We start from the raw sequence: 14,405 nt of genomic DNA on the forward strand, positions 1-14,405 counted from the left end.
GAAGCTCCTTTATCATCTGCCACCACCTTCCCTTCTCAGTCCCACTTCCATTACCTCATTATATCGAATATGCCAGTCACAGTTTCTCCAGCATTCCTGGCCCTTCCCTTTTGAACAGTATGTTCACATTAAATGCCTTTTCTTTGCATCTCTGCTTGCCAAATCCTAGCCTTTCAAGGCCCAAGATCATGTTTCTTAAAGACAGTTTTCCCAAACTATCTTTTGTTTCTGTGAATCCGTAATTCCACTTTATGTACCTGTTGCTTTTCTAGCTTGTTTATGTGGTTTTCTTGCTTATTAGACAGTAAGCCATTTGAAAGCAGGAATTTTGTCTTACTTATCTTTGAATTCCACACCTGAACATTATTCTTAATTCAGTTTTTCTTGGTAAGTGCTATTGAAGTTGTCTAAATTTCAGATATAATATATGTTTTTTATGTAATGTATGATACTTAGATTACATATATATTGTAAGTAAATCAGTAATATCTGGATTCAAATTCAAATAAATATGAAATTTACATTCCAATGATATTTTATTTCATTTCATTAGTTTATAAAAGCTTTGGGAAAAATGTCATTTGATTGTGTGAAAGGGCCTGCAGGTGGAATTCTGGAATTATCTGACAGAGTTTACCCAAGAGGATCTTATAAATGCCTGCTTGAAACCGTGGGGATTTTTCTAGCCTTACACTTTGTGGGCAACAATATATTCCAAGATGGGGCTGAAAATATGCCATCCAGAGTTTATCAAAGTGTCAGGGGAGTACCTGAACAACCAAAAGGTTTTCTGCTTACTTCCTTTGGGTAAAACATGGCTTCTGTTTGAACCACGTACCTCTGCTGAGGCTTGCTTTGTTGTTCAAGCCCTTTTTGATCATATGCTTTCTTGAACTCTGATAATAACTGAATGAGGTTCAGAATATTTGCTGTGTGCTAACATTATGTCCTTTTCCGAAGTCTGTGTGCCTTGCTAATCCAGGACAGACAGTGCTAAATCAAGATGTGCTCTTTGACTTACTGAGGTTGCTAACCTCTACACTGACACATGGGTCAACTTCCTCACTCTGTAAGAATTTTCAAGAGAGGAGATAGAATTGATTATTTCAGCTGCTCAGTTATTAGAGGCAGACAGGGCCCATCCGGTCAGGTGCTACATATGATATGTCATAGGCCTTGCCTTGATTTTTTTCTTCAGGGATCTTTATTGTGGGTAGACATAATGTAGGGAGCTAAGATGATTCTTTTTCTCTCCGACCTGAGAATTGGTTGTAGCATGAGATACGAAATGAAATTCCTATTTTCAGTTATACATTCATTGCTTCTGGTATTATTTCCATTCACATGGGAGGGTCTACTGTGAGAGATGGATTTTTCCTTCAGACAAAGTCAGCCTGTTTTATGCATTCTTATAAAATAATGCTTATTTTACTATTTGTTTTCTCTATTCTCTTTGTTCCCATAATCCGAAGTTAACATTGGCCTTGATGCTAATCTTGGCACATCCAAGAGGAAAAGTTGGAGAAGTTGGAGAAGGAATCATTACCTTACTTGTGTTTACCTGTAGCAACCAAAGAGTAAGCATAAGCACTGGAAAAGGTAAAATTTGAGAACACAATATATTGAAATTACGACTTTGCTGTTGTATTTCTTGTTAGAGTAGAGTAGCCAAATAGTCCTCCTCTGGTTTAATCCTCCAAATATTTAGTTAGGGTAAATATTTAAGAAAGCTTGGCAGGAAGTGGTTATTTACCTACCATAATAACATTAAGAGATAGAATAGTGGGAATTGAAAGAAAGGGGGAAAAAAAAAGAATTGGAATATAAAAATAAAAATGTTCACAACCAAGAAAACAAAAAAGATATTTTTATTTTAATTCCAGTATAATTAACATACAACATTATATTAGTTTCAGGTCTACAACATAGTGATTCAACAATTTTATACATTACTCAGTACTCATTGTGAAAAGCGTACTCTTTTTTTTTTTTTTTAAAGATTTTATTTATTTATTTGACAGAGAGAGATTACAAGTAGGCAGAGAGGCAGGCAGGCAGAGAGAGAGAGAGGAGGAAGTAGGCTCCCTGCTGAGCAGAGAGCCCGATGCGGGACTCGATCCCAGGACCCTGAGATCATGACCCGAGCTGAAGGCAGCGGCTTAACCCACTGAGCCACCCAGGCGCCCCTGAAAAGCGTACTCTTAATCCCCTTCATTTACTTAACCTGTCCTCCCACTGATGTCCCCGCTCTGGTAGCCATCCGTTTTTTCTCTTCATTTAAGAGTTTGGTTTTGGTTTATCTCTTTTTTCCTTTGTTCATTTATTTTTTTTCTTAAATTCCACATGAGTGAAATTATACGGTGTGTGTCTTTCTCTGATTTATTTTACTTAGTGTTATATTCTCTGTCTCTAGATCCATTTATGTTGTTGCAAATGGCAAGATTTCATTCTTTTTTATGACTGAGTAATAGTCCATTATATGTATATATCACATCTTCTTTATCCATTCTTCGGTTGGTGGGCACTTGGGTTGCTTCCATATCATGGCTATTGTAAATAATTAAATAATGCTGCCATAAACATAAGAGTAAATATATCTTTTCAAATTAGGGTTTTCATATTCTTTGAGCAAATACTCAGTAGTGGAATTACTGGCATTATCTGGTAGTTCTAATTTTTACTTTTTGAGGAACCTGCATACTGTTTCCCACAGTGGCTAAACCAGTTTACATTCCACCAAGAATGTATGATGGGTGATGTTGAGGATCCTTTCATGTGCCTATGAGGCATCTGTAGGTCCTCTTTGGAGAAATGTCTGTTCATGTCCTCTGCCCTTTTTTAAATTGGATTATTTGGTTTTTTGTGTGTGCTGAGTTGTATAAATTCCCTCTGTGTTTTAGATACTATTTATCAAATGTGTTATTTGCAAATATCTTCTCTCATTTAGGAGGTTGTCTCTTAGTTTTGCTTATAGGTACCTTTGATGTAGTCCTGGTAGTTTATTTTTGTTTTTGCTTCCCTTGCCTCAGGAGACTTATCTAGAAAAATGTTGCTATGACTGATATCAGAGAAATTACTGCCTGTGTTCTCTTCTAGGACTTTTATGACTTCAGGGCTCACATTAGGTTTTTAATCCATTTTGAGTTTATCTTTTGTGTGCAGTGTGAGAAAGGGGTCCAGTTTCATTCTTTTGCATGTTGCTATCCAGTTTTCCCAACACTATTTGTTGAAGAGACTGTCTTGTTCATTGCATATTCTTGCCTCCTTTGTCAAAGATTAATTGACCATAAATTCTTGGGTTTATTTCTGGGCTCTCTATTCTGCTCTGTTGATCTATGCATCTGCTTTTTGTGCCAATACCATACTGTTTTGATTACTATAGCTTTGTAGTAGATCTTGAAATCTGGAATTGTTATACCTCCAGTTTTGTTCTTCTTTTTCAAGATTGCTTTGGCTGTTTGTGATTCTGTCAAATTTTAGGATTATTTGTTCTTGTTCTATGAAAAATGCTATTGGCTTTTTGATGAGGATTGCATTAAATCTGTGATCACTTTGGGTAAAATGAACATTTTAACAATATCTGTTCTTCCAGTCCATGAGCATGGAATATCTTTCCATTTGTTTGTGTTGTTTTCACTTTCTTTCATCAGTTGATAGTTTTCAGAGAATAGGGCTTTATACCTCCTTGGTTAAGTTTATTCTTAAATATATTTTTATTTTTTGTGCAAGAAATCAGACAAGAAAAAGAAATAAAAGGTAAACAAATTGCTAAGAAAGAAGTAATACTGCACTATTTTCAGATGACATGATATAGAAAACCCTAAAGACTCCACCAAAAAACTACTGGATCTGATAAATGAATTCTGTGAAGTGGCAGCACACTAAATCAATATATAGAAATGTGTTGCATTTCTGTACACTAATAATGAAGAGGTAGAAAGAGAAATTAAGAAAATAGTCCCATTTAAAATTGCACCAAAAATAGTAAGAGTTTTAATCATACAAAACATCTAATTCTTCTTGCCCTTTTGAAAAAAACAAGGCGGGCGCCTGGGTGGCTCAGTGGGTTAAGCCGCTGCCTTCGGCTCAGGTCATGATCTCAGGGTCCTGGGATCGAGTCCCGCATCGGGCTCTCTGCTCAGCAGGGAGCCTGCTTCCCCCCCCCTCTCTCTCTGCCTGCCTCTCCATCTACTTGTGATTTCTCTCTGTCAAATAAATAAATAAAATCTTTAAAAAAAAAAAAAAAGAAAAAAACAAGGCAACATACACCATTCTGACAGAGAAATAATAGTTGTGGAGATGGGGTTACCATATTTCCACAGGCCTCCTTGGTGAAATTGTGTTATTATGAACCAAAGAGCATACCTCCATTGGCTTTTAGTGAAAGAGCTATCCTTACTTTGGGGAAAGTGATTGCATAATTTTACTTAAAATGCTTAATTTAAAAATTTTTTCATTATAACAACATAAGAAACTTGATAACAGAAAATAGCTTTTGCTGGAAAATTAAATAAATTTAAAGACTTAAATAAACATTTTTGGTTTGGATATGAAATGATGGACTACTTGTAGAAATTGATTATCTTGACAACTAATTTTTCTACTATTTACTCATTTTAGGAAAATTAAAATTTTCATTGAATTTATTTTATTTTCTGTAAAAATTGTTAGCCAGTTCAATGGGAGCATTGGTTTTTAGCTGCTGTTATTTTCTGTTTCTTTGACCAGTTAGTTTTAAAGTATGGATGATAATCATTTTCGCTCATTTAAAGTTCAGTGCTATTTATTCTTCATTCCTTTTAATCTGTTTCTGCAATAAAGGACAGATTAGAGGAAGTAGTGTGGAGAGTGGGAAATAATTGACTTGAAGTTGGAAGACCTAAACAATAGCCTCAAGCCATCATAATGACCTGTTAGCTCCTTAAGGAAATATTTTGATTTTTCTGGTTCTCACCCTTTTCTTCTGTTAGTTGACTGATGGATTGCATGATTTCTGAAATGTTTCACAGTACTTATTACTCCCTGTGTGATTTAGAATAGATTAAAAAATTAACTATGATAGAAGTGGATAGTTATATACCTGCTCCTGAAACAAGTTAGGTATGACTTATTTGATGTCAAATCTGTGATCAAGAAAACAAATCTCAGTTACAACTGTGATCTTGGAAAATATAACATGTGCTTAGGAATCACATGTGGGGAGAAGTTTGCATAGCCAATACCAGATGATCTCAGTCCAGATGCAGAGTAAGGACAAGAGAGCAATATTCGATACTGAATCATCAAAGAAAGATTAAATTATGTTCAGGAGACTCTAATTAACTCAAGAAGAAGCCTCATATACTTTGGAAAATAATCACTAGCAGATGTTAAAACAAAAATCATTTTCTCTGTAGTCTTTCCCTAACCATAAGGTTGTATTAACGAGAACACCTTATTCCTTAAGTAACTCTGTGAACTAACTTTTCACCATTCCTAAAAACATATACAGTTAGAGAAAAACTGGAATGATATACCAGACAAGTGTATTTATTTCTCAAACTCACATTGAGAACTGTGTAGTTTTGTGTATTAGCAGAGTTTTCTTTGAAGACTTACTCAAGATCTATTCCTCATTAAACCTTTCCTAGTTCTCTCGATAAAATTGACCATTCCCTCTTTTGTGTTCTCCCTGTACTATATTTATATTTGACATAAGTCAAAGCACCAAAAACACTCTGACAACTAATTTTTCTACCTTTTACTCATTTTAGGAAAATTAAAATTTTCACTGAATTTATTTTATTTTCTGTAAAAATTGTTTGTTCATGAATATCACCCTATTAGGCTCTGAAGTCTTAAATAGAGAGCTTGCCTCTCCCTTTCTGTATTTTGCTAACTTAGCCCATTTTCTGGTGCATAGTGGGCATTGACAAATGCCTAAAAGTGTCATTAAATAGTGACCAAAAAATCTAGTTAAGGAGACTTAAGTTATATCCCTAAATCACATGCGCCTACTTTTTTGGTTGTTTTGAGTAATATTAATTTACACAATGTTCTATTTTGTGTCTTGTCTGTGCTCCAGCAGCAGCTACATGCTGAGAAGCAGCAAAGACCACAGGTAGCTCTGGGATCATGTTCACAAGCAGTTTCTAGAACCAGAACCCTAAGCAAAAAGACAAAATAGGTGAATTTGATTCAGTTTGCCCCAACTTCCTTTTGTGGAAACTCCCTTTTCCCACACACATTTTGTGACTTTTCAGAGCCTCTGCCTTGTCCCAGTAATTAATTGTTCCATGTTCCAAAAATTACTACCTTTTCCTTTTCCTATTTGTATCTCTTTAACCCTTCTTCTTCTTCTTTCCACTTCAAACCCAGCCCCAACCTTCACTTTGATTTACAAACTGCTTCCAAAGATCTAAGCTTATAATCATCACACCAATCAAAGTGTGTGTGTGTGTCTGTGTGTGTGTGTGTTGTCGTCATGTCATCATGTGTGCCTACCTTCTCTACTACCTCCCAGCCACCTCTTAACCTTGCCACACCAGACACTCCGAAGTGGAACCAGGGCCCAGTTAGAGCCTTTTTTTTTTTTTTTTTCCTTTTTTGGGTGGGGAGAAGATGCCTCTCTTCAAAAAACTGGAGGAATTAAAATGCATCATGAGCATGCATTTCTCTTTAAGTACCCTTCTCCCATCTTTACCTACTACTTTGGAATTTCTTTTACTACTATTGAATATAAGTATCTCTTCTCTAGTGTGTGAAGAGCAGTGTTCATTCTTTTAAACATGTCATATTTAAACGCTTCTTTTAAATGAGAAACAGAAGGACCATATCTTGTTTCCAGTCCTATTTGCCATTTTTCATAGAGTTGATGCGAATAATAATTATTTTTAATAGTGATGACTCTCATCTAAAATGCAACTGGTTTATCTTATCAGCTCTTCTAAAATTATGATCTAGTGTGCATTTATTTAACCTAAGGGGGGAAAAAAAAAGAATGATGGAAGGTACTTATATTTGCACAAGGAATTTGCCAATGAAGCTTTAACGTTTTGCAAGACTCATCAGAAAGTCATATTAAACTATTAAATCCTAACTTGTCTCAAAATAATTTGGAAAATATAGAGATTGGAAATAATGAAAAATCCTACCAGTAATGGATATTTAAAAACATATCTATCTATCTGCCTACCTATCTATCATCTATCTATCTATATATCTATCTATCTCGTCTATCATTTACTATCACAGCTCAGTGTGTTCCTTGCTTGGCTTAGTGACAATACCTTATAAGCATCCAAGAATAAATATCTAATGCCAAGATTTTTTAAGAGTAGAAGGGTTGAGAAGCCACTGGGACAGAAACAGTAATGATCAAATTTTCCAAGTATTTTTTACATGCTGGAGATGGGGGAATTGGAAAATATTTTTGAGGAACTCTCCTGTAAGCCTATAGATGACAGAAAAATCAGTCTGTACTTCGTAAAGTGAAAGATAATTTTCACCCCCTATTTAGGAAAGAATTTTAAATGATGTGGGGTTACTTAACAAGATCCATTAACACTTCCTGAATTAAAATTGTTAGTTTTATTAAATATTAAAGTTTCATTGCTTGATGATTTCTTATGAATCTAATAACCGAAAAGCAAAGTTAAAGAAATGAAAATCTCTCCTCTTTTGTTCCATCGTTTAAGAGTATACTGTGTGAAGTCTTGATTTCCAGGGAACATAAGCATAAGTTGTCACACTACATTCTCAAGAACTATTTGAGGAAAGATTTGTCTTGTATTTTGATAAGGAGACAGGCCCCAAAACTCATTTAAAATTAATGCAAAAATCATTTTCTGAGATGGTTATCTTCAGGTCTTTATGGTAATAGTAATAACTGCCTTCTTTGTAGAAGCCGTTACTGATTCTAATTTACAACAAAATTATTTGTGTACAGTCACCAAAGTTGGTGTCATATCTTTCATGTTCATATCACCCAGATCTTTGCCTTAAAATCATACTAATTACCTGGAAGTTTCTGTAAGGTAAAATGGAAGTGTAATATCCCTGCCACTGATTTTTTTGTTTTCCAAGGGAAAACCAAACATTGAAGAGGTCATGAATTGTAAGGCATGTCAAAGAAATTCCAATCTTATTGAGGGAAAAAAGGGATGTTCTCTAATCTCAAATTCCAAATATTTGTGCATGTTATGAGAGAAGTGTTTCCTATTTCTAGTAGCCATAGTCCTGGAAAGTTAAGCCTGGAAAAGCAGATTCAGAACTGGGAACATTGCCCTGTCACAGCTTGTCTGAGGGATGGATACTCTTGTGCTCTGTTTTGCCTGTGGAAGCTGTTGGCAAGAATGAGGATTTCTGGGATTGGGAATGGTTGGGTACCTATCTATAGTTTGCAACTCAGTTGGAAGGAGTGGGTGCCCATGCTGGCCTTCTAGCGGCTATGTTCTTCTTTTCCCTAATTACCTCTTAAGTTCGGTGACTATGGGATTGTCAATCATATGTAGTCACTGAATACTGAAGTTATTGTTCCCTGTAAATAGCTCTATCTATAGATTCTTGGCCCATTTATGTCATAGGTGAATGTTGTTTGGAGTGCAAAATAGCTCAGTGATTTATTAATTATTATTATTATTTTTTTTTTGGTCTGGAGGGTTGCCATGCTTTACTTTAGAGTTGGTCATATTGCCAAAGTATAGTTTTTGTGTGTGTGTTTTTAAAGCACTTTAGATTGTTTTTTTTTTCTTTAAAGAGGTGTTATTTGGTTTGTTAAAAATATAGATACAGTTAATTATCTTATAGAATATATGTCTTTTCCTTTCAGTATTTAATCAATCATGCTCTTTGGCTTTGATGAAGCTTTCAATTTGGAGAGCAGTAGAGCTTGTCAAGTGTCATTTTCAGTACCAGCAAATGGTTGATTTGAGGCAAGGAGAACATAGTTTTAAAAAGAAAATAAATCTAGCATTTGCTTAATAATTTGCCCTTTGCAGCAACGGAATCTTCTTATCTGACCACCCACATTCATCTGGCTGCTGACGAGGTTCTTGCTTCAATTGCGGAAGCTATTTTTGTACCTTTTGTGTCTTTTGAGGAACCAAGTGGGCCTACTTGCTTATAATGATTCAGATCTCAAAGCGCACAGGGGGTCCGGAAGTGATACTGTGGTGGTGTGGAAAGGGGGGACGTTAAAGCGAACTACTTCCTTTGAACACTTTGAATGCTCACATGAAGTAGGACTGGATTAAGGCACATTTTGCCATGTCTTGAATCTTTAGTCCTTCCTATGAGACTCTAACTTGTCTGGAAGAAAAAGCAATATTAAAAAAAAAAAAGGAACAAATATACAATAACCATCTAAGAATAATATAATAATACTTTTATACGGGCCTTTTGTATGGGGAAGTAAACCGTCTTAAAACAGTTGATTGATTAATCTACTTGGATTAAGTAGTTTGACTGACTTTCCATGCATTTCTTTGGATTAAAGTTGGGTAAATATTAATTCTAAGTATGAGAAAGTCCCTTCCTTTATTTCTTGTTAAGTCTCAGGATTTTAGTGTGGTTGGTTTTGGCTTCCTATTTCAGAAATTAATTTTAACCCAGAACATAACATTGCTGAAATAAACTATAGAAAAGAATTCGCGACGAGGTTATCTGAGATTTCATCCTTTGGAATTTCTTTGCTGATATACCACAGTAAGTTTTATAAGACTCTCAGCTTGAAGGCGGGACTGTGTCATGCACAGCCAAGGCATAATTTCTAGTTCCAATATGTTAAGATATAACCCTGCCATTATTTTCCTAATTGCCCCCACTTTTGCTGGTATAGGCAATTCTCTTTTGAATACAAGTATTTGTTCAAAAGATTTTAACTATGTTAAGAGAGGAAATTTTTTTCTTCAGGAAAAAAAAAATGTCTTCTTGAGAGATCCTCTTCCAAATTTTCTTTCCTCAAAGAAAGCAGTTTCTGTGAATGAAGAAAGCATGCCTCTTAAATTGACTACAAGTGCCATCATTTAAAAAATAGTCTTGTTCATTTTTTAGATTCCCCGAAGTTGTGCATGAGTTCCTGTGGGGAGAGTCGGCCTCGTGGAAGGCATCGATGGTTGTGATGCCGTCTTTTGATATGTGGATAACAGGTTAATAACTACAATTTATTACTTTATTCTAATTGTTTTTATATTTAACTTGAAAAGCAGTTTTGGCCTACCATGTACCCATATGTAAACCAACTTCGACATTAAATCAGGGAGGAAACAATATATATGCCCTCTCCAGAAAAAAGGGTTGTGAAAGTTTTGTTTTGTTTTGCAAACCAGTTGCAATGATAATTCCTTTAGTTAAGATCATCTCATTTAAGAGAATTTCTTTCTGGCAAGGTTTATTTTCATGTAATATTCTACTTAGTAAATCATAATTATTTTGGCTCTACAAAGGAGGAAAAAAAATCTCAATTGTAAAACAAAACAAAACAACAACAACAACAAACCTGCAAAAAACTTTTAGAACAAGATATTGAAAGAAGCAGGCTGCAGTCAAAATAAGCCATAAATACCTTGACTAAATATGCGAACTATACAAACATCTGCAATCATGCCCTCAGTGTAGCCAGTGTGGAAAAATACAGTTTAGTTTTCCATTAGGTTTTAAATATCAAATTGGATTTTAACATATGTCAAATTAGAGGGTAATCATCAAAATATTTTTACTTTTTTCTAAAAGTTCTCTCAATTGGCAGGGTTTTATATTAATATACAGTATCCTACTCATATTGGCAACTTGGCTTATTTTAGGGAGAACTAAGGTTGTTATGGGGATTTTTACTAATAAAAGAAGCATTTATAATGAATTTGGCTTTCAGAACGGTGCCTTTTTTTAAATCATCCTGTGGAAATAAGTCTGTATTCAGCTGGATTCTGGCAATGGTCACAGTTTTTTTGTAGATCCTTTTCCCCCTTACCCAGTCCTCCTATGTGGTATTGATTTGTGAGACCATGATTGTGCCCTGAGATGCTCATATATTTCTTAAAATATTTGGTAATTGATCTCTGGCATTTTAAAAGCAAATATATGGAAACGGCTTCCAAAGTTTTATTCAGTAATTGCTATTTTAAGATGTGCATACTTGTTTACAAGTGTAATACCCCCCTCATTCTCAAAAAAGGCCAAATGACCACTTTGATTTTTAAAAATGTTTAATACTAAAATTATGAAAGTAGAGAGGTAGTGTCTGTTACCAGTCATTTTATACCATCATTATTTAGGATGTTATTATGTGATGCACACTTGACTTTTGCCACCACACAAGTAATGATTAATTTCCTGAGGTAAAGATTTTTTTCTAAGATAGTGTTTTTCTAAGCAAAAGATCCCAGATTGACAACTCTGGATACTGTAAGCCTTTATTCATCTGCAGAGCAAGCCTGCCTTCCTGCCAATCCCACCCAGCTGTTATCCTGAAGAGACCTCTGTTGAGGTCTATACGGGAGGCTGTTTCTGTGCCTTTCCTTTCAAGGCCTGTCTGAGGAAATTATTTAACTGGGTGCCAAATTTATTTGAGTGGGACTGTGAAGAGTGGCCAAGGGAGAGGGCACACTTTTAGAAAAATGCAACTCTTCCATGTAATAGCCACGCAGAGGATAATATCTTTTTCAACACTGTCCCCCTCTGAAAAATGTGCCTACGCTGCCAGGCAGTGCCTGTCTTTACCGCCTTGAAGGGTTTCTACCGGCTGGAGCACCATCCACAGGAAACCCCAGAGTCATATTCTCCAACGAAATATCTCACTCCTTTCATAGAGCTCAAAGACATTGGGAAAATTTCAAATGTGAATGCGAAATTGTGTTTGGAATATCTCTCCTTTGTTGGCAATGGGTGCCAAAAATGACTCTGCGTGGGTTTGCTTACCATAAAAAGAAATCTCACAGAATGAAATAACTGGCTGGGTTTTTTTTTTTTTTCCTCCCCATATGAGGATTGCTCTAATATTACATTTTTTGAACATATCAATTGATTGGGAAAACTGGAAATTTAACTTTTAGCGTACATTTAGGAATATGAAAAATGAGACATAGCTTCAAAATAGAGAAGTGATATAGCTGTAATTAACCACATAACTATGGATTTCATAGTGCCAAATAGATGTCTATTGAGAAAATGTAAGTAAAGCTGCAGGCACATACAAGGGCACTTTTGATGGGTGGTAATAATATTATTACCATTTCCCTATTAATAAGCATTTTCATACATTTAAACAATAAGACAGAAGCTCAGGAATTTATCATTGTTGGTAGTTAGATTAAAAGTAACACCTAACCAAAAAAAGATGAATGTCATCATCTCATCTTGGATTCAACTTTGAAAGCCTTGAGATTAAAAGTGAATTCTTCCCTCGATTGGAAGTTGAGGGGAGCAGCAAAGAGACTGCGGAACATTCCCAAATCCTGTCTGGTTTTAACAAGACAAATATGCTATGCCCAGTAATAGATCTATGGTACACACAACTTACATGGCAAATTCTTTCCCATTTCCAAGATAAAACAACTGTAGACAAGAGATTGATAAAGAGAGGCACATTTTTAATGGTTTAAGAACATGATCAGTATATTCCTCTAAGGACCCATCACTCGTGTTTTCTCCCTCCTATTTGTCTCCATATGCCTCAGAAACTGCAAGAAGGAAACTGACTTTATGGATAGCAGTTATTTGAAGCCTCTCCAAGGCTGGTGTTGAAGAGAAATGCTATATTCTCAGCTATGTTTAAAATCTAATGTAAAAGGTAGATGTGAAATAGGAGTAGTTCCCAATTCCCTTGTGATATTCTTAAGCTTTTCACTGCAGTGAAAAATGAGATGTTGGATTTTAGAGGAAGGTAGACCAGAGGGATCCCCAGTCCTGCTGAGACCTCTAGCTCAGACACAGACAGAAGCTCTTCCGGTATGACCTGAAGTAGGGAACGTGGTTCAGACGATCATCCAGTTTCGAGATAACATGGTTGGACATTTTAGGTAGGCTTGTCTTTAGAAATTTAAAAGGGAATGGTCTCCCTGACAGAAGCTATTTGCATAACTGTATTATACTGTCAATGTATTTTTTGACTGGGATCAAAGTTTTGAATTTTAAAATTTTCTGGATAATAAATGCTATTGGAATATGGGATGGTCCCATGTGATATCAGCAAAATCGATTTTTTAAATAAAATAGTAGATTTTGACTTTTCCTGAATAGGCTCTTTTCCTAAAATTTAAGTTCCACAATTAACTAAACTTTCTAGGTAATTTTTGTTCTGACCACGAAATACCGGCTTTTGAATCTTTGGTATGTCACTTTTCTTCGTCTTCTGGCTCATTCTTTAATAGCAAAATAGTACTGCCTTTGTGTGATTTTAATTTGTGCATCTCTTTTTTTATAATATGTTCTTAGTGAATAAGAATTGTGTATGTGTTGTTTAGGGTATAATAGTTTTAATTTACTACCGTATACCACAGAAATTAAAACTGTGTGATTTATAAAGATATTATCTCATTACTAAATAAAATGTTTTACTCTATTTAATTATTAAATGTATTATTCCAATCCTATTTTTCCAAAAAATTTTATGTAATTGCTTAATTTGAAGTCAGTGTTTTAAAGCAAAATTTTATGTTATTCTGGGTAAACCAATGAATGGGAAGTGACCATATGCCTAATTTTCACTTGTGAGCTTCTTCCTTTCCTTAAAAAGGAGCACTTTTCAAAGCACTTCAATTATCTGTCATGATAACTTCTCATGTTCTCACAAGAAGCTGTCCTCATAATACTGTTCTTAATACTTTATATTTTGACAATATATAGTTTGTACAATTTAGTCATTTTGAACATTATTTAAATTATGGATTTGTGTGATTTCTAGGAAGTGGCATTTTGAGGACACTTTCTATAGTATAACCATGTAAAACTCATATATTCTCCCAAGACGATGAACAATTTAAGGACTAGAAATATTAAAATCCAAGGGACAAACAATATTTAGGAGAAAGTATTTCTGAAGATGTATTATTTTAAGTTACGATAAAACTTACTAGCCTAAGTGGATGGGAGAGATGAGATCTTGTAGGCTTGGAGGTGAGCCAAACCTGGGTTTGACTGGTTCTGACAGTCAACTTCCCTAAGGAGATTGATCCTCCCTCAGGCTCATGATTCTGTCAAATAGGTATAATAACACTTATCACATAGAGTTGTCATGAAGAGCCAATAAGGTAACACCTAGGAAGCTCTGTTTCAGTATCTGGCATATGGTAAATGCCATATCATTATCATTGATATTACTTATTAATGATAAGCATTATCATTGTTATTACTTGCAAAAGAGCTGCATATACAGGTCAAAGTCATGTAAAATATTACATATGAAAAGTAACTTAGAAATTACTCAGTTC

At 35.0% G+C, this 14,405-nt stretch overlaps 1 protein-coding gene across 30 annotated transcripts in view; it reads left to right on the top strand.

Moving 5' to 3' along the window:
* The window catches only part of HIVEP2 (HIVEP zinc finger 2), a 198,309-nt gene that overhangs the window by 158,063 nt on the left and 25,841 nt on the right, over positions 1–14,405 (top strand). For 15 of the 30 annotated variants that reach the window (XM_082730848.1, XM_082730845.1, XM_082730827.1 and 12 more), the window contains one exon: positions 10,033–10,127. The exons of 12 other annotated variants lie outside the window; for them this stretch is intronic. The gene's annotated coding sequence lies outside the window, so the exon portion shown is untranslated. Of the gene's footprint in view, positions 1–1,472; positions 1,600–10,015; positions 10,128–14,405 lie in introns of all 30 variants that reach the window. 3 more of the 30 variants (XM_082730825.1, XM_082730828.1, XM_082730830.1) reach the window with 2 other exon arrangements.

Source organism: Mustela nivalis (assembly GCF_964662115.1).
Source record: "Mustela nivalis genome assembly, chromosome: 5".
Lineage (NCBI taxonomy): Eukaryota > Metazoa > Chordata > Mammalia > Carnivora > Mustelidae > Mustela > Mustela nivalis.